Raw genomic sequence first — 24,504 nt, 5'->3', positions numbered from 1 at the left:
CTGATAAGATGTCATGTCAATTTGAAAATATGAAGTAAAATATCATTCAGTCGTTTTTTAAAAAAAATGTTCCGGGGGGCACTGCTTGTACTTTTCTATTTAATATTATATTGTAGACGTATTATTTTGGTCTCCTCCGGGGGGACACTCTCAGAGCTCCGGGGGGGGGGCAGTGCCCCTCAAAAAACACTGATATCACTAGATTTACTTTAAGAATAGAGAAAGGAATAATCACAGTAGTAAACCACAAGAAAGAGAGAATTATATTACTGAAAGCCGGGAAAAGATATCGCTAATTATTTTTAAAGATATAATTGTATTAGATTAAATCTTATATAATATTTTTTTTTTTTTTTTTTGTGGGAATGACATGTTGCTAATTAAAACAACAAAGCAAACATTAATATCGCGTAACTAAACAAAACAACTGAAAGGAAAAAAAAGATAAACTTTTTTTTAGTGGTTATAAGCACAGCATCCACTTGCTTTGTGAGTTTGTTTCTTTCATATATATTACGTCACCAAGAATTCTCGTGTGTACGGTAATTATTCATAAGGAAGTAGATAGACTCTGACAATGGATTTTATATACGTATATAAGTACACTGTAATTCCAAGGCATGGAAGTGGAAAGAAAGGAAGCACACTATATGGTACAAGAAAAGTGAACAATATCTTAACGTTGTCGCAAAAGTGTGTTTAATTATAGCAAAAAAAGGAACTCAATTCAGGGCCGAATAAAAAAAGATTATATAATTTTTTAAAATTTAATTTGAATTTCCACAAGAATTTGGAGGTTGGAGAACATCTATTTTTCTTAGTAAGGGATGTCAGTGGTGCCCACCCCCCTCATGTCCATGACGCACCCCCTCTTAATTGTCTACCATGAAGAAAAATCTTTTCAAATAATTTTCACACCCCCTCAAACATATTTATATAGATTTTTACCCCCGTAAATATTTCAATGACGCAGTTTGCGTCATAGGCCCCCTTTGTGGGCACCCCTGAGGGATGGTAAATGTTGGGTAGTCTGGTTTTAGGGAGAAAGAGGATGATATGAGCCATTCAACGCAGAAAGGAATCAAATTCAGTTACCAAATCTGTGACAAATAGAGACATAGGGCCTGATGCAGAGTAGTTTTGACGTAATAGTAGCGCTATACCAAGGGTTTGACTAACACATAGTTATTAGAAGTGTATTCAGAATCTCTTTTTAGCACGTAGTAATTGATTAAGTTAATGACTGTGACTAATTAATTTAGAGCAGAGGGTACCTTTGTTTAGCCACGGTGTAGCCACAATAAACTTACACTATGAGAATACAAAGGTAATTAATAACCTGTCTTTCTTTATTTCTTTCCTTTTACCTCATCGGGTGAATTAAAGAAAAAGGAGCTTCTGCAGAATAAATCAGCAACTGCTAATGAAGAATGCTTTCAAATATTCCAGCTTTGTTAGAACGAAGTATTCTGGTTGGTGGGCTGGTGGCACCACTACACAAGACCAAAAAATAAATTTTGCAAATTTCTTAATAAACTAGGGTTGTCATTCGTTCCGGAAAATCCGGGACCGTCACGGAATCGAGCTCTGCGTCCTCCCGGCGTACCAAAAATATTTATCAGGACGCTTAAATGTCCCGGATTTCAGCGAAGAAGAAAGGCAGGGAATATTATAGCTTGTTTTTTTTTTTTTTTCACAGGATTACGTATATAATTATTCTCTTCAACTTCTGAGTATGGCAATTCAAAAGTTAAAAAAAAAAAAAAAAAAAAACTTGAATACATAAAACATGGATTTAATTAAGTTCACGATTCAACTAACTCGTATTTTGACATTGAACGAACCAATTGTTTCATTGGGCCAGGGACAAAAGGTTTTACTCCTCAATCTTATTGTTATCTTCAGTACTCTGTTTCAATCTGCATCTTGCTCCTGAAATATTTTAATGAATAGTCTCTAATCGATATTGTCGGTAATTTTCCGCTGACCATTCAAGAAGAAAAATATATTGTTTTAATTAATAAAACTGAACAGACAAAAATGGGAAAATATTGGAATATTTTTAATAGAAGCCAATGAATTAACCGTTCAAAAAAATTGCTTACCAGGGGGAGGGGGTAAATCATCTGCTTACACTAAGAAGAAAAATGTATGTGGCGTATGTAGAATCGTATGTTACATTTGTAAATCCAGTAGTTTTTGGACTTAACGTACAGCAAACCCATAACTGAAAACGCTTGTTTTATAATACTTTCTGTATAAGTGTTCCATCTGTACGTACTTTTCGTATGAAACAATATAGGCGGTCAGGATCTCATATACAAATGGACGTATATAACATAGAGCTGACGAAGGTAACATACATATATGTATGTAATATAAGGAAGCCTGTTAGATATCAGACATCCTGCAACGGCATGATGTAACATCTAACGGCAGTGCCTATGTAGCATACGGATAACGTATGCTCCGTATTGATTTCTATAGTAAGCAAGAGGATTCCGTATATTTGTACAATATACCGCTGTCCGGAGAACGGATTTTTCTTAACTAGGGAGAAAGTCTACTAATGTGACTAAAAACGTGATTTCATAATAATTGAATAACTCTATCTAATGAAAGAAAGTAAATTATTATGTAACACTTTTATTTTTATTTTAAGCATTTCAAAGATTCTCGTGATTTAGTAGCGTCTCGGATTTTCATTTCTGAAATATGGCAACCCTGCAATAAATTATGCTTTCTGGAAATGTGATGATCGCGAACTGAGCTCAGCGGTCAGATATTACTAAAGAATATATAAACACATATGATAGGCTGTATTGATTTCGTAGATGAAAATTTGACTTTAAAATTCGATCTCATTTATTTCTATACAAATTGGTTTACATTCTCGTTCAAAATGTCCTATGAATTAGGGTAAACGGATTGGAGCATTGCAAGATTCATCTTTCCAGAATAAAATGAACTAGTGTTTCGGTCGAGTAGCCTAACTTTCATTCTCAAATCGGATTAAGCAGTCGATTATGAAATTACGAATTATTATTAATTGATAATTATCGTTTAATTAATCAATAACTCTGTGAAAATCAGCTGCAAACTAGTCATTACAGTTTGTTTTATTACTTTAAATTAATCTGTTAAAAATATTTTTATTATAAAATTCTTTAAAATTGAATAATATACGTAGAATATACCAATATAAATTCTCTTGAGCAACTTGAACGGTTTCTATTGTTGATGTATATATAAAGGTAACCAAGAAAGTTCTATCGCTTTTTGTGCAGGTATGTGATCCATTGGCCCTCACACCGTGAGTTGAATGCGAATGGAGATAAGGCAAAGGTCAGTTGTTGGAGTGGGTTTATCCAACATACTACCTACTTGTGGCAGTTCAGTTATACCGTGAACTTGCGTGAGGACAGGGTGAACATGTTACCTCCACAGGGCGTCATAAGGGCGTGTATACTGTACGAGTTCAAACTGGGGTCAAACGCCGCTACAGCGGAGCGGAAGATGTGCCAGGTCTTTGGTGAGGGTGTCGTGACTACGTGGACAGTGCAGCGGTAGTTTAACAAGTAAAGGACGGTAACGAAACACTCGAAGACGCACCATGTGCCGGACGACCAACACATGTAGAAAATGAAGATCTTCAGGCAGCAATTGAGGCGAACAGTGGCCAGACATGTGAGGAGCTGGGACTACAATTCAGTGTGAGTGGAGAAACCATTCGGCAGCATCTCCATCAACTTGGGAAGCACTACAAGTTGGGTCGATTGGTTCCACATGATTTGACTCCGGGCCAGACGGTGCACACACCTATATTTCTTTGCTGTCTCGTCTGAGGAAGAAGCCACTTCTGAACAGGGTGTTGACACGTGATGAGAAGTGGGTCCTGTACGAAGCTCCACGGCACCGTCATCATTGGTTAGTATCCCATGAACCGATTCCGAAACAACAGAAACCAGCACTCCAACCAGAAGAGGTCCTCCTGTGTGTTTGGTAAGCTACTCGCGACATCGTGCATCGGGAACTGCTACCAGCTGATTAGAGCAACAATGCAACTGTGTACTGTCAGCACTTGAGTTGTGTTCAAGATAAACTGAAAACTCTGGAGCCAGCACTTCTGAATCGCTAAGGGGTCCTCCTGTTACAGGGCAACTCTTAGCCCCACGTGGCTAGGGTGACCCGGGCAACGTTCTACACCTTGGATGGAAACATTATTGCATCCGCCATACTCCCGGATAATACACCGTCCGATTATCACCTGTTCCATTTGTTGGAAAATCACCTTAGAGAACGCCAGTTCAAATCCCTAGTGGAGGTGCAAAATCCACTTGATACCTTCTTCGCTTCACGGCCCACCAAGTTCTACCGCGATGAAATCCATGGCCTCCTGAACGTTGGCAGAAGGTCGTCAATGCTGACTGGGACTATGTTTGATCTTTCAGGTACATCTTAGCTGGCATGTCGATGTTCAAAGGTGGTGAGTGAAAAAGCGACAGAACTTACTTGGTTACCTTTATAGATTCGTGATAATCTAAGGCAATGGTGGACAAACTATGTTCCATGAGCCAAATGCGACCTCCTGAAGGGTTTCTATCCATCCTACGACATGATTCCTAATCTGACGAATGCAAACAACAGTGAAGTTATTACGGAAGAGTTGCATTAGAAACAGACAGACAGATTAACATTTAACTTTGCTTCTAACAATGACTGAGTCCCAGTTCGAACCACGGAGAAACTTTATTTATTTATAGGGGTTAGTATTGTAAGGATTTTGTAAATGTACCATTAATATTTTAATAAATTATATTGGCCTGTTTAAGGTTTTCTCGTTTTATCTTTGATTCTCTACTAAGCACAGTTTACCCACCACTGATGACAATGTCAGTTGGCATTCAGCCACATATAGATAAACTTTTAATATAACGAACGCCAAACTAGTAAAATGCAAGAATCAAATAAAGGCTATCCCATAGAGAACGCAACTTTTGAAATGTCCGACATTTCTGTTCTAGTAAGTTGGCAGCACTGAACTCTACATGATTTCCATCGATTGTCTTTGTGGATAGTAGTCACGGATCGCCGAATAGTGCATGATCATCACCTGAGCTTGTGTACAATCTCTGCGTAACATTCACTATATTTGTAATAAGTTTTCAGTATGATAACACGCTGTTCCGTCGTGCAGTGATCCATTCCTACACTTACGGAAAACATATGACGATCATAGGCTATTCGGTGATCCGTGACTACTATCCACAAAGACAATTGATGAAAATCATGTAAAATTCAGTGCTGCCAACTTACTAGAGCAGAAATATCGGAAATTTAAAAAGTTGCATTCTTTATGCGACGCCCTTAATTAGTGAACAAGGTTGTGTATGATATCACACTAAAGTGCTCACAAGAGGATCCCGAAACCATGTAATCTATATATATATTTGGTCTAGGAATTAATTCGTGCGATTGGACAAGAGATGGCGCAACGAACGGAGCGTCCCACAGTTCCGTGTATCCACACATGTGTTGCAAACCCCTGTCATCGCGTATCGTTCGTAGTATAGGGCAGTGGATTAAAGCGTCAACAACACCAGTTTGTAGTTAAGTGAACATGGCGCAATTTGTGCCTGATAAAGTGTTTTTGCGGGGTGTCCTGCTGCATTACTTTAACATGCAGAAACGTGCGACTGAAAGTCATCGTATTTTGGTGGAAGTGTATGGTGACCATGCTCTAGCTGAGCGAACGTGTCAGAAGGGGTTTGCACGGTTTAGAAGTGGTGATTTCGGCTTGGCAGACCAAGAGCGAGCTGGACAGCCAAAAAAATTTCAAGACGAAGAATTGACAGCATTGCTCGAGCAGGATTCGTGTCAAACGCAGGAACCACTTGCAGCAGCATTAGGCGTTGATCAAACAACAGTCTCCAAACGCTTGAAAGCCATGGGAATGATTCAAAAGATGTCACATTGGGTTCCACATGAATTGAAAGACAGAGACGTTGAAAGACGAAAAACCATTTGCGAATTGCTGCTTCAACGACAGAGCAGAAAGGGGTTTCTGCATCGAATTATTACGGGTCATGAGAAGTGGATCCATTACGAGAACCCTAAACGAAAAAAGGCCTGGGTGAAACCAGGTGAACCAGGTCCATCACAACCAAAACGAGATATTCACTGTGCAAAGGTTATGCTGTGCATATGGTGGGATATGAAAGGTGTGGTGTACTATCAGCTGTTGCAACCGGGTGAAACTATGAATGGAGAACGTTACCGACGACAATTAATGCGTTTGAAGCAAGCTCTGGCCAGAACACGACCAGAATGGGAGAACAGACATGATAAACTTATTGTTCAACATGATAACGCTCGCCCACATGTCGCAAAACCGGTCAAAACCTATTTAGAAAATGTCGGATGGGAAGTTTTACCCCACCCGCCGTATTCACCAGACGTTGCTCCTTCGGACTACTACTTGTTCGATTGCATGAACAACGATTTGATTGGACAGCGGTTTACTTCTTCAGAAGATATCGAAACATGGGTCTCTGACTGGATCGCTTCCAAGGATGAGGACTTCTTTCGCCACGGAATCCGTACATTGCCTGACAGATGGGCAAAAGTGGTGGCTAGCGATGGACAATATTTTTCTTAAGGTATTTATGTATTTTGTGTTTGTACTACAGCTTCAATGTGTGCGTACCAACCGCACGAATTAATTCCTAGACCAAATATATTTACAATAACTTATGCCATAAAGAAGGAGAACAACGAGTAAATAATTTTACAAAAAGGAATCGAAATATGTTTAGGTTCATGCTATGAAGCTATGAAGGATTTTCAAACTGAGTATGTTTGTCAAAGTTTAGCGTCGCGGTTTTTTTTTTTTTTTTTTTTTTTTTTTTTTTTTTTTTTTTTTTTTTTTTTTAAAGCACTGAAGCTATATGAAAAATGGACTTACAGTTTAAGATGGCATAGAAACCACTTTAAAGGCTGATTCACATATAGGGTGCCGTGCTCATGCAATTTCCCTGCCATGCTTTGTCCGTGCCACAGCCACGACCATTCACACACACACCATGTCGTGCCGTTACTGCTTTCTACACCATTTCCCTTGGGTCTGGTCAACTTCGTGACACTTCAAGTACTCCGAGGAAAGCCGAAGCGTCATGGCCGTCGAGTTGGAATCAAGGTGGTTTCTCTGCAAGACGGCACTGTCGGGGTATGGCAGGGGAACGGCACGAAAGACAACCCAAGGAATTTTCAATGTCAAAATCCGAAAAGAAATTTTGTTGATCACGACACGGACGTTTATGGCAAAAGAACGGCACATTATATGTGAATTAACCTTAATGCGTTCAAGTTTTAACATTCTCTCACAAGGAACCTGGAACCATGTGCCCAAAACACGGACGTATCAGCCACTAGATAAGCGGGGATTGCTTCCAAAACGAAAATTCAAAAACAGTAGGGCAAAGATGGACGCTATTCTTAATCTATGTCCAAAATCATTTCTCGATATCTCTTACCGTCTCTGATACCTGTCTACAAGCAAAAACAGAAGGACACAAGGAAAATCGTTATTCTATAAAATTGATAGCATAGTTTGGAAGTCTATTTTCCATATTTGAGTACTGCATAGTTTTGAAGTTTAAAAGGTGTGATCATTTTAAAGTAATATACGAGCCGAGACAAGATTAGAAACAAAGTTTCCTTGTCTCGTCTTGTAAATTTTGTAGAAGCGTCTTGTTATCTCGATTCGCTAAGATTTGTTTTTGATTGGCCCCTGTTGTAAATTTACATACGAAATTTATATCCCGAGTTTCCTCTTATCTTCATCTAAAATTTATCCGTCCACTTCATGAGGTCTTCACGAAGGGTTTGATATAACAACATGTTGATGAATGGTCTTGATTGCATTCGTAAATATGAAATCTTTCAATTTAACATCCACGATTATACCCTTTAGACTAAGGGAAACGGGTGATTAAGGCAAATGGATGATAATAGAATAAAAGGTGGAATGAGAATATGGAATGAAATGGGAGTACCCCGAGAAAAATCATAGGCACTTTGTTGTCCACCACAAACTTACTTGGCATGGGATCGAACAAGGGGCCTCACACACCAAAGGTAAAAGTTCTTAATTAAGAACATGTTTAATTATTTCAAATTAGAATTTCAAATGTCAAATACGATAACCTAAAGGATTGTTCCGAGATAGGAATATCTTAATATAACAATTACCACCCTCACTTTTTTTTTTTACTTCCACCCTCTTTTCTTCCCTTGTAGGGCAAATATCAAAGTCGTACACAGTATCTACAGAACGAAACTAATTATCGATGAACGGTTTTCAGTGTCGAAATTAATATTCTCGATTTACCTGTCGGTCAGAATATAGGTGTAAATACTTCATAAAAACTTAACGTCTTTTCGGGTGCAGAATAGCACCGAACCAGGTTAGTATTACATAGATGTAGTATCTTTCGAACAAAAATTTCTATTTGCGCCCCTGAACCTAAAGGTCTAGCTACTGCACTTGACAAAAAAAATAAATAAAAATATTTAAGTTTTACGTCCCATGGTTTCGCTAGCTAGGCTAAAGGAGGCGGTGATGATGAGTAATGAATAAAATGGTGGAATGAAGAAAGTGAGAGGAAACGGATGAACTCCAAGAAAACCCACGCACATAGTGTTTTGTGAACCACAAAGTTCACTTGGCGCGAGCTGGGATGGAATCAAGGACCCCATGTACCAGAGGTGTACGCTCTATCACTAAGCCACCGTGTCCCCTGTACTTGATAAAGTGCAGGAGAATAATAGCACTATAGAAGAGTTGGCAAAAATGCAACAAAAAAAGAAAAGAAAAAAAGAAAGAAAAGAAAGAAAGAAAAGAAAAAAACGAGAATTTCAATTGTAAGAGATAAAAGACAAGGAGGTGCTTTCGAAATTCAGATATCACTATAATATGGCTCTTTCTCAAGGTCGTTTCTTGGCATTCTTGTTAGATAGAGAAAAATAACTTACAGGAATTGGTTTAACAGATAAGGGGAAAGAAGATGCTATAGAATTTACAAGAACCCGATATTCCTAAACATTTAATCTTTTCGATTTTGAAGTTTGAAGGTAAAAGCAAGCTATTTAACGAGCCATTTTTCGGTTCTACGGTAATAACACAGGTGTGTGTGTGTGTACCACCATTCCAATATATGAATGGTGGAAAAGCCATGAACCACAAATAGAGAAATAAGAATGGTTTATATTCCGTTATCGAAACAATTAAGACTAAAACTTAAGTGGACTAATCTTTACCACGAGGCTCGACATGTTTTTCGCCTTGCCTTGTTATTCGTTTCGTCTCGTCTCGAAAAAATGTAATTCTAGTGTCGTTTATCACATGAGATGAGAACTTTCATTTCTCGTGGACATTGCTAATAATATAGATCCTCCATTGAAACTGAAAATTTTAGATTTCTACTACTTTTGACTTCGAAAGAGAGACAAAAGTGAAGATGGTTATCTGGTTATCTCAATCCACATACCAATACATGAAAGATTCCCTTGTCTCTCACCAGGCCTAGGGATGCGCACGAGACGAGTCGAGATAGGATTTTCCTGACAAAATTCGAGTCGAGACACGACTGTTCCAATAGAGAAATATACATTTTTCGAGTCGAGACATGTCTCGTGCGCATCCCTAACCAGGCCCGTATCCACAGGGGGCTAGGGTGGGCCGGCCCCTTTAAATTTTCACTGCCCCCCTAAAATTTTCACGGTGGGCTTGGAGATGAACTATAATATGGTAATGAACTATAATATGGTTGGGTCGGCCCCCCTAACTTCTACCGGCCCTCCCTACATTTTTGGGCTGGCTACCGACCTGTCTCTTGCCATTCTTTTCTATGTGCCAAATGTCACAACCGGAAGTGTCCCATTTCTGCCATTCCTGGTTTCCACCGAGTGATAGAGAGGAATTATGAATTCATATCAAACAGTTTGGTGTTATCACGCGTCGTGTTTACTCTGACATCTGTTAACAGTTGAAATGACGGACGAAATTAATTTCGAAGCCTAAATAAAGTAATAAAGAAATTTCATTTCTAACGACAAATTCCTTTACTTGGTTTGAAAAACTCCTTTATATATATAGGGATAGTACCGAGATCGAGACAGATATTTATAAATCGACACGATACCGAGACGAGACTAAGCCACGTCTCGAAAATGTCGGACTCTTCTGAACTGTTTAAAAAAAATATATACTGGAAATGTCTTTACTCGAACTTCGTGGACTGATATGTTGCATGTAAAGTAATGAAACAATTTCCCTTGAGTAGCAATAGTAATTGATATATACACGAGAGAAAGGGGGGAAATTCCCCCCTGATCACGTGGTATGTCGAAAGTATTTTAAACAGCACACAATTTTGAGTTAGGTATTAATTTTTTTTATTCTCTTTAACTGCTCGTAGAGCATGCTGTCAACATATTTCGAAGCGTTATTTCGTAAAGCAAAAACATGACATTTTGACATTCCAACAATATTTTTCCATATAGCTCAGAAATTGCCAAGATAATAATATCTTAAAATTTTATTTATTCATTTATTTATTTTTAATACAACCGCTCGTATAGGTAATGACACTAAATCTGCTTTAACCCTTTAGTGAACAATGGGAATTACACTTCCTGCCAAAGGAGCCTAAGTATGTTCTTAGTTGCTCCATTAAGGAAGTGTTATTTCCATTTCCATTACAGCCATGAGTCTTTTTCACTAGAGGAAGGGAAATTGCACTCCTAATCCATTTTTAAGCATGTGTTGTATAACATGGAAAAGGCATCGTCTTAACACTTCAAAACGGTTAAAGCTCAATTTAAAATCTTCAGATTGGAGGAGAAGAGGAGCAGAAATTTTAGAATAGAATTGGGCAAGATGATGGAAGAAGAAAGTGCATCAAATTAAACCAGAGAATTGATAGAGCTATTAACCAGTACTTTACATTTAAAGAAAGACCACAAAATATATATTAATTCAATATTTCTTTTAAAAAATGTTCGTACTAAACTATAAAAAGCAAACATTCTATCTGCCTCGTTTTATTTATCTCTACGCGGGCTGTAGTTTGAGATACAATTTTCATATTTGTTGTGAAATTACGAATTCTGTGTTGCGGAAATACTCACTACAATATAGAATCACTACCATAGTTCATAGGAACTTTATTATTATTATTATTATTATTATTATTATTATTATTATTATTATTATTATTTATTTTGTTAATAATAATTAAAAAAAATAAGCAAGTGTGTGGCGATGTCGCAGCATTCATTACTGTGTCATCGGTCAAAAAAGGTTCAGAACCACCGGCATAATTTATAATTCGAAATTATTTTCCTGGTTGTAGAATTTCAAATAAAAATTTCACTTCTGCCAAATTAAATAAACAATAATAAAAGAATCGGTTAAATTAGTATTACTTAATTGTTAAACACACTTTTCCGCAATCAAAAAATTAGAAAATGTATTGTCATGTTCGTTCTGTGAGATCCTTAATTTTCGTCTTTAATTCAGTAGTTGTAGCTCAGAACAGATATACCAAGGTAGAAGGAAAAGTGTATACCTTATTTGAGTCAGGCCCAAGGGCAGTACAGCTCTATAGTTAGTTAACCTCGGTATGAGCATATGAGCATACATGAGCATATGTGATTTGAAATAATGTGCTTGATTATCTGTAGTGAACATATCAGTCACAGAAGATTGAAATGAAATGAAATGAAATCTTTGAGTTTTACGTCCCACGATCATGCCGGTTAGGCTAAAGGAAGCGGTGATGATGAGTAATGAATGAAATGGTGGAATGAAGAAAGTGGGAGGAAACGGGAGAACCCCGAGAAAACCCACGCACACAGTGTTTATCCACCACAAAGCTCAATTGGTGCGAACTGGGATCGAACCAAGAACCAAATGCACCAGAAGTGAACAGTATACCCATAGAACCATCACGGCCCTTGAATCATTAGTCGAGTTTCACCCAAGGCTTGATACACCCACTGAGGGAATGAACTTTCGAACAGGCAAATATAAAGCACGAGCCATTAGCCACTGAGCTATGAACGGGTTTGTGACTTCACCATAATTATCCAGTCAATAATGAAGTAAAAAGTAAAAAAAAAAAAAAAAAAAAATGCAAACAACAGCCTATAAGATGATACTATTAGCACAGTTTTAAGTTTCGCGCAATTTATTTCGAGACTATCCAGACAAGATCGAGATTTGGCCCGTAAGACCGAGAAAGAGATAAGCACCTATTGAGACGAAAACGAGAACGAGATGCGATTTTCGACTCGAGACGAGATTTGTTCATCAAGACGAAACCGAAACTGTATGAAGTCTCGTCTCATCTCGTCTGCGAGACAAGTAATATATTAAAATAGATTTCTGCAAATGGTATTTCTTTTTGTCACTGTACTCTTCGTCTAAATTTTTATTTTAATTGGAATAAATGGAATGATTAGGCGCTAATGGAGACGTCAGCATCGAGGCTATATGTCCCCGTCACGATATTTATTTTAATTGGGTATTATGCAGTGTTTACTCGGCGTCGAGAGGAGAATCGGGGAACTACTTCAAAGAAAGACGGTTCAGACTTCGGTAAAGAAAATACAACAAATGACAGCGATCTTGCCGTTACTTTTTACCATAAACAGTTACTTTTTCTCCGAGTGTAATTCTTGGTTGCGTGTTTCTTAGCTGTAAATTTAATTCCTTAATTTCTTTAGTTTAAGTTTATACGTAAATTAAATTAATTTAGTTTTAAAAAAATCTATTTTGTATCTTCTTTGTTGGTACACATACGTTGGGAAAAATCCTTGAGTGTTAATATGTATAATAGTTTTAAGTAGTTCAGTTTAGATATAATGCGCTTTGTAAGATTAATGAGATGCTATGAACGTAAACAGCCTTTTATCAAGGTTGTTGCAATTTAATTCTTGGATTTATTACGTGAGTACCCTTGAGATGTTACATAAAAATTAAACGTAATTAAGTATTTAGTTGCGTTAAAATAATACAATGTGTTTATTCTCTGTGTCTGAATTATATTTTCAAAAAAAAAAAAAAAAAAATGTGAGTAAAAGTTGGTTCTGGATCAAAAACATTTATTAAAAAAATTAGATTTAATTTGATTTCATTTGATTTGATTTCATTTGGTTTGATTTCATTTGAATTGATTTGGTTTGATTAGAATTGAATTGTAATGAATTGATTTTATTTGATTTGATTTAATTTGAATTGATTTGATTCGATTTGTCCCTTTCAGTGGCGAGGCTATATATGACTTGGACCTACAGCTTAAAATGGGTTGCGAACACGTGAGCTTCTGCCTGGAATCGAACCTAGGTCTCCCACTCCAAAACTGCGTACGCTGACCTCTTAGCCACCAGGAAGCTCTTTAACAAAAATGAAAAAAGAAGTAAGCCTATGTGTATTTTGAAATTAAAGACTAGACGAGAAACCTCGTGGACAACACTTGTTCACTTAAGTCGTTAATAAATTTTAAACTGTTTTCATAGTATGTAAAGTGTAAATTGATACTGTGATCGTAAAGGACCCCGTACAATCCTTATGAAAATTGGATTTTCGATGGAATTGCTTGAAACCGTGATATGTTGTAGATATTGTGATCCTCAGGTTAAGACTGAATGTGGCACAACCATCCATCGTTGATTATTTGGCCATTACGGGTCCATATTTTTGAAAACAGCAGAACGTAATGATATTCTGGGATTTTGGTGGAAATGTATGAAACCCTGAAAAGATTTAGATCTTCCCATCTTATCCAACAATCCTGAAAAGTGATGGGGAGAGTAGCTACTAACACCACTGAACATAGAAAACATCCCGATGTTCATCTTGCGGGACAAAGGAAAGCCCTGGAAAACAATAGACAAGATGACCGGCCCGTCCGAACCCCCCGCATGCGAACAAATTCTTAGCCAACTGACCTACAGTTGTTCTGTAGCCACAAATTAACACTTATTCTCAGGATCACGACATCTACAACATATCACAGTTTCATTCATTTTCATCGAAATCCAGAACATCGTTATACTTGACTGTTTTCAAAAAAGTGTCCCTTTAGTGGCCAAACGGTCAATGATTGGTGGCTGTGCTCATTGAGACTTTCTCAGGATGATAATATCTACAATATATCACAGTTTTAAGCAATTTCACCGAAATCCAATTTCCATAACGATTGTGCGGAATCCTGTAAATGCAATGAAAGAACATTTAGGGTCATTTGCTCAAAGACGGCCATTTGTCAAAGACGGCCTACCTGCAACGTTTTGTCTCGCAACTCGCAACGCCGCGCATGGCGAAATTTGGAGCTAACGGTTCCTGTTCCAACAGGCAGTGAAACTTTCTGAAATTGAGTGACTTAAGCGCTGTGTTGGTAAAAGAAACCAACCTGCTACATACTCTTAAATACAACGGTAACTGATAAAAACACCACTAAAAATTAATTCTGCTGATTTAGTTATCTGCTTAATGAAAAACTCGAGATAATCATGCGAATCTGCAGTTATATAAAAGTCAAGTGTATAGGAGTATTAGATGAGGTGTCGAGCGTACATCGCTGCTTCCTGGTTTGAATGCAAAAATGTACAAACGTGTCCTTTGTTGTTTTTCCTGCATGATAGGCGTTTGGGTAAGGTGGCCCCTTCTGTGCATAAGCCATGTGGGGTAAGACGGCTCCCACAAATATTGTTATGCTAGTTGACTATATCGTGAATTTAGATTAATAAATGTCTGTTTTGCAGTGATATGCAGTACAAATTGCAATGCTCGCCTCCGTGTTCCATTTTCATGAATGCACATAAAATAAACAGGTAATTATGGTTTAGTAGAGAGTATGCATTGGTAAACAGAAACAACATTGTTCCAATTAGTGTAAGTCGTACATTTGTATTGTGGAAACTGTATTTTTGCTTTATTGTATGTTGCTGAAATGGACAGTCAAGAAAGGAAGATACTCAGGAGCAAAAGATTTGTGAAAATCGAGGCAAAGGAATCTGAACGAAACATAGTACAAACCATTGTTATAAGTGTGGCGGTTATTATTACAATGCTATTGATGAGAAGGATTGGTTCAAGTGTAACGACTGCAAGGGTTGGTTCCATGACGACTGTTTTGGGCGAGATAAAGTCCAGGTTAGACACACAGACATAGAGAATTCAGTTCGTTCATAAAAATAAAAAACACGTTATATGTGATATCATGAAGCCAAACCGTTTCAAGTGAAGTTTTGAAAACGCTTTGATACGGGTTTCCATCACGACATTTTTATTAAAATGTATATCCTAGTTGGAGCAGAGAGAGAGAGTTGAAAATTTAAGCCGAAGATAGAGTATCTCGGGAAGCTGTCAAGTTAGGGAGATGAAATTCTGTATATGGAAGGTGTGTTCAAAAAGAAACCGAACTTTTGAAATAGCGCTGCAACCGGCAAATAGAGCGTGCAGCGACTTCTGAGCGAACCTAGCAGAAGGTTTAGATAACAAATTGACATTTGCTTGGTTTCCTTATGACCGTTAGTTGCCGAGTTATAGATGATGAAGTGAGCACATGCACAAGCTATAGGTCGGATTAAAGATTCAGCGACAATGAAAGAGATTGAAGAACAACAGGTTTGTGTGAAATTTTGTTTCAAACTTGGCAGAACATGTAGAGAGACATTTCAATTGCTTTTCAATTCATTCAGGGTCTCCTCATCCAAGAAAAGCACGCATGAGTCAGTCAAAGATCAAGGTGATGTTGGTTTTGTTTTTTGATTGGAAAGACATTGGCCATCATGAATTTGTATTAAGGTGTTCAGGTGGTAAACAAACAGTTCTACCAGGTCGTTTTAGCGCGGTCGAGGGATGTGCGCAGGAAGATGCCTGAATTGTTGGAAAACCAGACTTGAATTCTGCACAGTACCAATGTTCCTACTCACGCTTCGCCACTCATCCTCAGTTATCTGGTAAAACATTAGACTCCTGTTGTGACCATCCATCCATTCTTTGGTCCTAGGCCCAGCAGACTTTTTTTCTGTTTCCCAAACTTATAATTATTTTGAAATGACGTCGTTTCCAACCCATAGACAAGTTTCAGGACAATGCGACCTGCACACCATCCAAGGATATGCATTCAAGGAGGCTTTCCAAAAAGGGAAGAAACGTTTGAAAAGATGTGTTGCCAGCAGAGGAGACTACTTTGAGGGGGATAGTGTTTAAAATGTTGTGAAATGAGTAAAACAGATTTTATAGCAAAAGTTCGTTGTTACATATACACCAAGTATATGTATTCCACATTTAAAGTAAGCAGAAACATGTCGTACAGTGTAGCGTTTTTTGAAAATTTCCCATTTAATTGCGAAAAGAGGAAAATTTCTATAACTATTTTCACCACATTGAAATCAATGTCGTCTTAATCAATCATAGTTAAGAAGATATTAGATGATAATTAATGAAGGTTTTCGAATTTGGTGATTTTTTGCATTTGAGTGTCAAGTGATCGGACTTAGGTTTACATCACATTATGGGAATAGGGATAAGAAAGGAATGATATGTAACAATAATTGAAAACGACCAATATTAGTATGTAATGCTTAATTTTCAGGGTCGATGAGATGAATAGTGACACTCTCGATTATATGTATTTATTTTCAAGTTCAGCCTCCATCGACATTGGGGCTTAGGAAGGAGTGATATTACGGGTTTTTATCATTATACATTCATGGAAGTGATTAACCTAAGAGGTACAGGTTTAAATATTTTCCATAAGCCTGTTGTCCTCGTGCTAAGAACTGTGGTTCCAACTAGTTATAAATACAAGTTAAAATTCTATTTGAAAAAGCAAGTTTTGTGGTTATCAGAAATGAATTTAAAACAAAATAAAAATTTAAACGAACTTTCTTGGTTTCTTTTACGAATTTTTGAGTAACCAAAAACCGCCGTCTACTGAAAGAAAAATTAGAGACAGAGAGAAACGTCCACAAAGGACGCAACTTCAATAGAAGTAACAAACTATATTCATCAAACTATATATATCACTCATTGTCTCTGAAAGTTGAGTGTTAAATTGTGAAATTGATCAGGTTGAAGAACTTTTGGAAACACTGTTTCAACGGAAAATATTGGGCCTCAAAATAGAAACAAACAGGCTCCGTAAAGTTACATCAATTTTCGTTGTCCTCCTCACATCGTCGGTCGTACCCTTTATAGTCAAAACAAAAAGAACTTATCCATTAATGACATTAAGATCCAAAAACAAAAAGAGGTCATAGATTAATGGTATTCAGATTCAAAAACAATAAAGAGCTTAAACTGTTTTTGTTTTTGAATCTGAATTCTATTAATCGATAAACTCTTTTTGTTTATGAGTCTGAATACCATCAATTGCTGATCGGACGATGAACGTTCTACACCACTCGGCTGTTGCCACTGGAAAACACTGAGAAAGCATTCCCCATTACAGGTGATAGTTTTGTCTTCTAAACTTAAGTGCATGAATAAGGTATTGTTAGGAATGACTTCTACCCCACGCTCACATTGTTTGTCCATCTGAAAACCCACTGCGATCGAACCACAGACCCGACACATCAGAATTGAACGCTCTACCACTGAATGACTGCTGCTCCAGTTCGATTATCATTGCATTCAATGACTCTCAGTTTTACGTCCAGCACGTAGGCTAAAGAAGATGGATGATTAGTAACTAATTGGGAAACGCGTTGATGGAATAAGAATGCAGGAGGAAATGTGAGATCTCACGAACAGGATGTTATCCACCACAAAACCTTTCGATTACAAAGATTCAAGTTCAACGGATAATGATAGTTTTATGTTATATGCCATTAAGGATAGTACTCACTGTCAGTTTCTTAGTATCATACATCAAAATAAAATGATTAATGGGAGTATATTCCCGTATCAGCTTTACCTTAATAGATGACGTAGTTCTTGTATAGTACTAATTTTTATTTTAACAAAATATCCGTTTTGTCGATTTTCTCAAAATCCGCGCATTAGGATTTACCCTGAAGATTGTCAGTTCGTTTTGTTTTATTAGATCTAGTGATTGATATACCCCCTACATATTGGACATTACATGCTAATACTATTGAAAAATTTACATTTTTAAAATTTTTTCCATACTATAAAACTTTTACTAAAATTACAAAACATAATTGACAAAACGGGATATCGGGATATCGTTGCTCAATTACAATAAAGTGTAAAACAAGGAATACAAAAATTGAAATCTTTAAGTTTTACGTGCTTCGGTTACGCCGTTTAGACTAAAGGAGACAGTGATGATGAGAAATGAATGAAATGGTGGAATGAAGAAAGTGGGAGGAAACGGGAGAACCACGAGAAAACACATGCACATGGTGTTTGTCCACCATGAAGTTCACTTGGCACGAGCTGGAATTGAGCCAAGAACCCCATGCACCAGAGGTGAACGCTCTACAACTGAGCCACTGCGGCTCCAACAAGGAAAACAGTTTAATATAAAACTAGTAATGATTTTCATTACCACCTATAGCAATAATTTGGGTTAGCGTATTGTTACATTATTAAGTTCTCAAAAATACACTAAAAAGCATGCATTTAGACAGTGAAAATTAAAGTCTAGCAGCTTAACAACGAGTGGTACTTCTAAAGAATTGTATCGTTAAATGATTCATGTTTAACATAAGTCGAAGTGGTTTACTCAAGGCAAGCTCTAACTCACTTACCTTAATATAACGTAACTTGGTGACGTTATAAAGACAGTAAAGGAGAAGTATAGGGTGTCTAGTTTATTTCGAATGTGATTTAAAAAGGATCATAAAAATAGGAAATTTAAAGCTAAACTGGATGGATAGCTTTGAGAGTTATTAGGGGGGCCGCGGTGGCTCAGTGGTAGAGCGTTCACCTTTGTTGCATGGGGTCCCTGGTTTGATCCCAGCTTACATCAAGTGAACTTTGTGATGGACAAACATTATATGCGTGGGTTTCCCCGGGGTTCTCTCGTTTCCTCCTACTTTCTTCATTCCACCATTACATTTATTTTACATCATCCCCGTCTCCTCCCTAACAGCACAGGATGTGGTAGGCATGTGCCATTTAGGTGTCCCAGCTACATTTTAGGTACACGACACTTGGCACATATTATATTCATGTGCTAAGTATGTACTTCAGCTACCTACAGCTTTAGGTACTTGTTACACCTAATTGATATTTGAAACTATGTACTACAAATATAGCATTTATATACCCTGCTCAGTTTCGCACTCTATCAGTCATTTGTTTTCATGTCGTCATTTGGGACATATATCTGTCATGTTCTGGGTACGTCCTTTAGGAACATACTGTTTCAGATACTCTAACAGCACCAGATGTGCTAGGCATGCTACATTTAGGTGTTCTAAATTAATCTCCCATATTTGATGCATTTGTTGCTTCTTTTTCTAAGCGATTGTGTACTAGAAGCAACAAACGCATCAAATTTATTAGATGACAACTGTCGCCGATCATTTGAAAGTGAATATGGAAGAACAATGAAATAAAATAAGTAGTCACTCGTCAATTTGTAATAAAATTACATGGCGAGTAGATTTTATCTGATCCTAAACGGTTATCGTCGAATATATGTGGTTAAAGGAGCACTCTGATCAGCCGAATGCAAAAGACCTCAATAATTTATCCCTCTATAAGCGACATTCTTTTCATCACCTCTGTGGCCAAGTCGGAAGAGCACGCAGCTTGGAATCTAAAGGTTGATGGTTCGCGCCCACCCTAGAGTAGCGCTACATTTTTTACTTGTTTAAAGTGGTTTAAACACCTTAATGCGAACAAATTACGCATATAGGTGATTTAACATATTTTGGGGGTGTAATTTTGTGGTTCATTGACGCTTACGGCATGGGGAACATACCTAGAACATACTAGGCACGTTCCCCAGGTACATGTCAGGCACGTGCTTAAGGGCGGACATAGACTGTGACTATCACTTGTCATTCATGTGATTTCTCTCTCAGAGGTGCATAAGGCACATATTGGACATATACTCATGTACCTAAGGAAACATGATAGGCATATGCCTGCTATGTGATTGTGCTGTTAGGGCTTTAACCTAGCCAGCATAATCGTGGGATGTAAAACTCAAAAATTTCATTTTGAAATTTACTATACCGCGTATTTAAGGATTGTGTACTATTGACTTCATCAATGAGGCTGCTGTATTAGGAAAAAAAAATGTAATTGTTCATTTCAAAATTTGAAATAATGAATCACTATATTTAACTCTTAAATTCAAAATCTGATGCAATTACTTCATTATTTTAAAGTTCAAAACCGAGATAATTTATCTATTAATTTTAAATGTTAAACTCAAAATTATTCATAAGTAATCCACTACTTTTAAATATTAATTTTGAAAATTGTCATAATTAATCCATTCTTTTTATTCGTAAGTTCAAAATTTAAATCCAATATCAAATTTAAATCAAATATCTTTAATTGTTAACCCCTTACCGCATGCCGTGCCATGTATGGCACATACCCTTTTTTCACTTTAGCTTTTTTGTGATTTATGAAAGACATCACATGACTGTTTTGTCCGCCGTGTTAGATATTAACGTGTATGAATAAGAGATTTTAGTGTCATCTGGCATGTTTTTTTGTGAGTTGTAAGTGTGTTATATATGGCACTTACTTATTTCTCGTCGCAATTAAGTGAAAATTTTAAATTTCAAGTTTTAATTCATTTTTCAAGTTCCCATATGAGATTTTCAATACTGATTATTTGTTTTCACTAAAAGAAAAAAATCATGCAGAAAGGGAACAATTGAATATAATGAATTACTTGTAATTAAGTCAAATTTTGAAGCTAAAATTAAATAATAATTTTACACTTCACAATTAAATATAATAGGATTATTATGTCAAATTTGGAATTTAAGACTAAAAATAATCATTAATTGTGTCAAATTTTAAATTTAACATTAAACATAATGGATGAACTGTGTCAAACTTTATACTTAACAATTAAAGGTAATGAAATAATTATGTTAAATTTTCAAATTAATAGTCAAATCTGATAAATCACTTATGACAGCACACTTTATATATATATATATATATATATATATATATATATATATATATATATATATATATATATATATATATATTTATATATATTAAATATGTAGGTTACTATGATAACATTTAATACGAAATGTTATAAATAAAAGAAAATTTACTTAAATAGGAATATTATTTGACGCGCGTATAATCCAAGAAAATTTATATCTTTCACGAGGAGAGAAAATGAAATTAATTTTACATATACAATAAGTGGCACTTCGTTGTCTACTCCAAATACTATCAAATATCTAGGAGTTATATTTGAAAGTAAATTAACCTTTGCTCAACATGTTGACGCAATAACGAGTAGTGCATGTAGAAACCTAGGTTTAATTTACAGGATAGGACAGGCTTTCTACAAAGAGTCAACATTTATAAGGTTATATTTTTCGTATGTGGGGTCAAAATTAGAATACTGTTTTACTGTCTGGACACCAAATGTCACTAACTACTCTGATGCAATAGAAACTGTACAGTTAAATTAAAAAAAAATGCTTGCATACAAGAAAACCGCTTTCTACCTAAAGTATGTCCCCTATGAAGACTTAGTAACGGATTTTAGTTTTCAAACATTAGAAAAAAGGATATGGATATTTGATCTGTTGTTCTTACATAAATTATTAAACGGTAAAATTGATTGTCCAGAATTAGTTTCAGAAGTATTATTACGTGTCCCAGTAGCTAAGACTAGAACAGCAAACACAGCAAAGCAAGACCTAACATATTACATAAGTCTCCTCTGTGGAGAATGTGTGCTGCATATAACGAAAGTATTAAATATCATGTAGTAGATGTATTTAGTACGTCCGAAAACAAATTCAAAACAGGTAATTCAAAACATGTAAACAAATTCAATTGTCATGTAATAACTTCTGTATAATTAAACAACGTATGTTTGTGTAAGTATAATAATGTGTGTAAGGTAATTATGTACACGACACATAACTGGGCATTAACCCTGTTGTGTTATCCCTATGAAATAAATAAATAAATTACTAGTTTAATTGAAGAATATGGGAACGAGACTCTCTATGTACTCCTGCTCTACTGCCTTGGTAGTTACACCAAGCTACTTTAGGGTGAATTTGCTAGAACCCACCTTGGGCAGAACACTCAGACAATAGTTATACGTGAAACATTTTCAGACATAATTATGTAGAAGGTAGTGGTTGTTGTTAAGCGTCTAGATTTTTTAAAAAAATTAAGTGTCTAAATGCATAACTTTTCTGTATATTTTGAGAAATTTGAAATGTTCAAAAGATACTAATACAAAACACTATAGGTGATTATTTTAAAAACAATCGGGCTGCGGTGACCCAAGGGTAGAGCTTTCACTTTTGGTGTGAGGGGTCCCTGCTTTGATCCTCGCTGACGCCAAGAGAATTTTGTGGTGGACAAACAGCGTGTGCGTCGGTTTTGTCGGGGTTCTAAGACTTCCTACCACTTTCTTCATTCCACCATTTCATTCATTTCTCATCATCATTCTCTTTAGCCTACACAGCATAACAGTGGGAGTAAAACTGAAATATTTCGTTTTATTTCATTTTTAGTAACAACCATTTTTAATTTTATATTAAACTGTATTTCTTGCCTTATAGTAAATTATTTTACAACGACACACCGACAGTATATTTGTTAATTATGGGTTTTAAATTTACTTAAACTTCTACAGTAAATTTAAAACGCATGATTGACAGTGCAAGTATCGTTGCTAAAGTAGAAACAAATAAAATATTTTGTAATTTCTCCAACACTAGTAACGTATATCAAAAATGAGACATTAATTTGTATCCATTGATAGACCTATTCTAACTGAACAAAATGATGCACTTCAGAGTAAATCTTATGCGTAGTTTTTGAGAAAATCGACAAAAACGACTTTTCTGTTGCAATAAAAACTTATACTGTACAAGAACTACCCCACACATTACGAGTGTAAGATAATACTGCTACTAGAATATGCTCCCATTAACGCTCGTATTATTATGACATTACTAAGACGACAATTTGCACAATCATTAATGATATATGAGGCGTTCAGAGCACAAGTGATTCGAGATCAATGAGCAAAGTTGTAAGAAAAAGAGGCAAAACATATGTACTCTTCCTATGATTACTGTTTCTGACGTTATAAGAGCTATTTACGTTACCTGGGCGTGAATCTTTTGAACACTGAACAGAGATTTAGGTTGAGCTCTTAAGTGTGAAATATGTCCCAAATGGCCAAAAGTAAACTTGAATTATTTTTACACTGAGCGCCATATATACCATAAAATTATAATTAATTCTTGAATTTTAGTTTTGGTAATCGGAATGTGTTGCGGTGGACAACATCGTGTTCGTAGAGTTTCCCGCGGTTTTCCCGTTCTCTTCTACGTTCTCATTTTATCAATTAATTTCATAATAATTGATTTTCATTTATCATCCGTTTCATTTAGCCTACTTTTCGTAAAACAAACATTTCATGTTTTTGTTTTGGAAAAATATAATTGACTAAAATTGTTACTGTAAACTGAAAGATTTCATTTTTCGTTTTAGAAAAAAAAAGTCATTGACTAAAAGTGTTACTGTAAACTGAAAAATTTCATTTTTTTGTTTTCCAAAAAAATGTCATTGACTAAAAGCATTACTGTAAACTGAAAAATTTCATTTTTTGTTTTCGAAAAAAATGTCATTGACTAAAAGCATTACTGTAAACTAAAAAAAAAAATCTTTTTTTTTTTGTTTTCGAAAAGAAATGCCATTGACTAAAACTGTTACTGTAAACTGAAAGATTTCATATTTTGTTTTCGAAAAATATAATTGACTAAAAGTATTACTGTAAACGGAAGGATTTCATTTTTCGTTTTAGATAAAAGTAATTGACTAAAAATGTTACTGTAAACTGAAAAATTTCATTTTTTTGTTTTCGAAAAAATGTCATTGACTAAAAGCATTACTGTAAATTGAAAGATTTCATTTTTTGTTTTCGAAAAGAAATGTCATTGGCTAAAAGTGTTACTGTAATCTGAAATATTTCATTTTTTGTTCTCGAAAAATGTTATTGACTAAAAGTTATTGTAATTATAATACTAAAAGTATAATTAAAAGTATTATTGAATAAAGGTATTATTGAATAAAAGTACTATTATAAAAGTACTACTGGGGCCACGGTTGTTGAGTAGTATGGCTCTCTCTCCTTTGGTGTGTAGGGTTCCTAGTTCAATCTTAGGTCGTACCAAGTGGGGATTCGCGATGAATATACACCGTATGCGTGGTTTTTCTAGTAGTTATCCCATTTCCTAACACTTTCTTCATTCCACTATTTCATTCGTTATGAT

Source organism: Thermobia domestica, chromosome 10 (genome assembly GCF_964235325.1).
Source record: "Thermobia domestica chromosome 10, izTheDome1.hap1.1, whole genome shotgun sequence".
NCBI lineage: Eukaryota > Metazoa > Arthropoda > Insecta > Zygentoma > Lepismatidae > Thermobia > Thermobia domestica.
Note: the sequence above shows the minus strand (reverse complement) of the source record.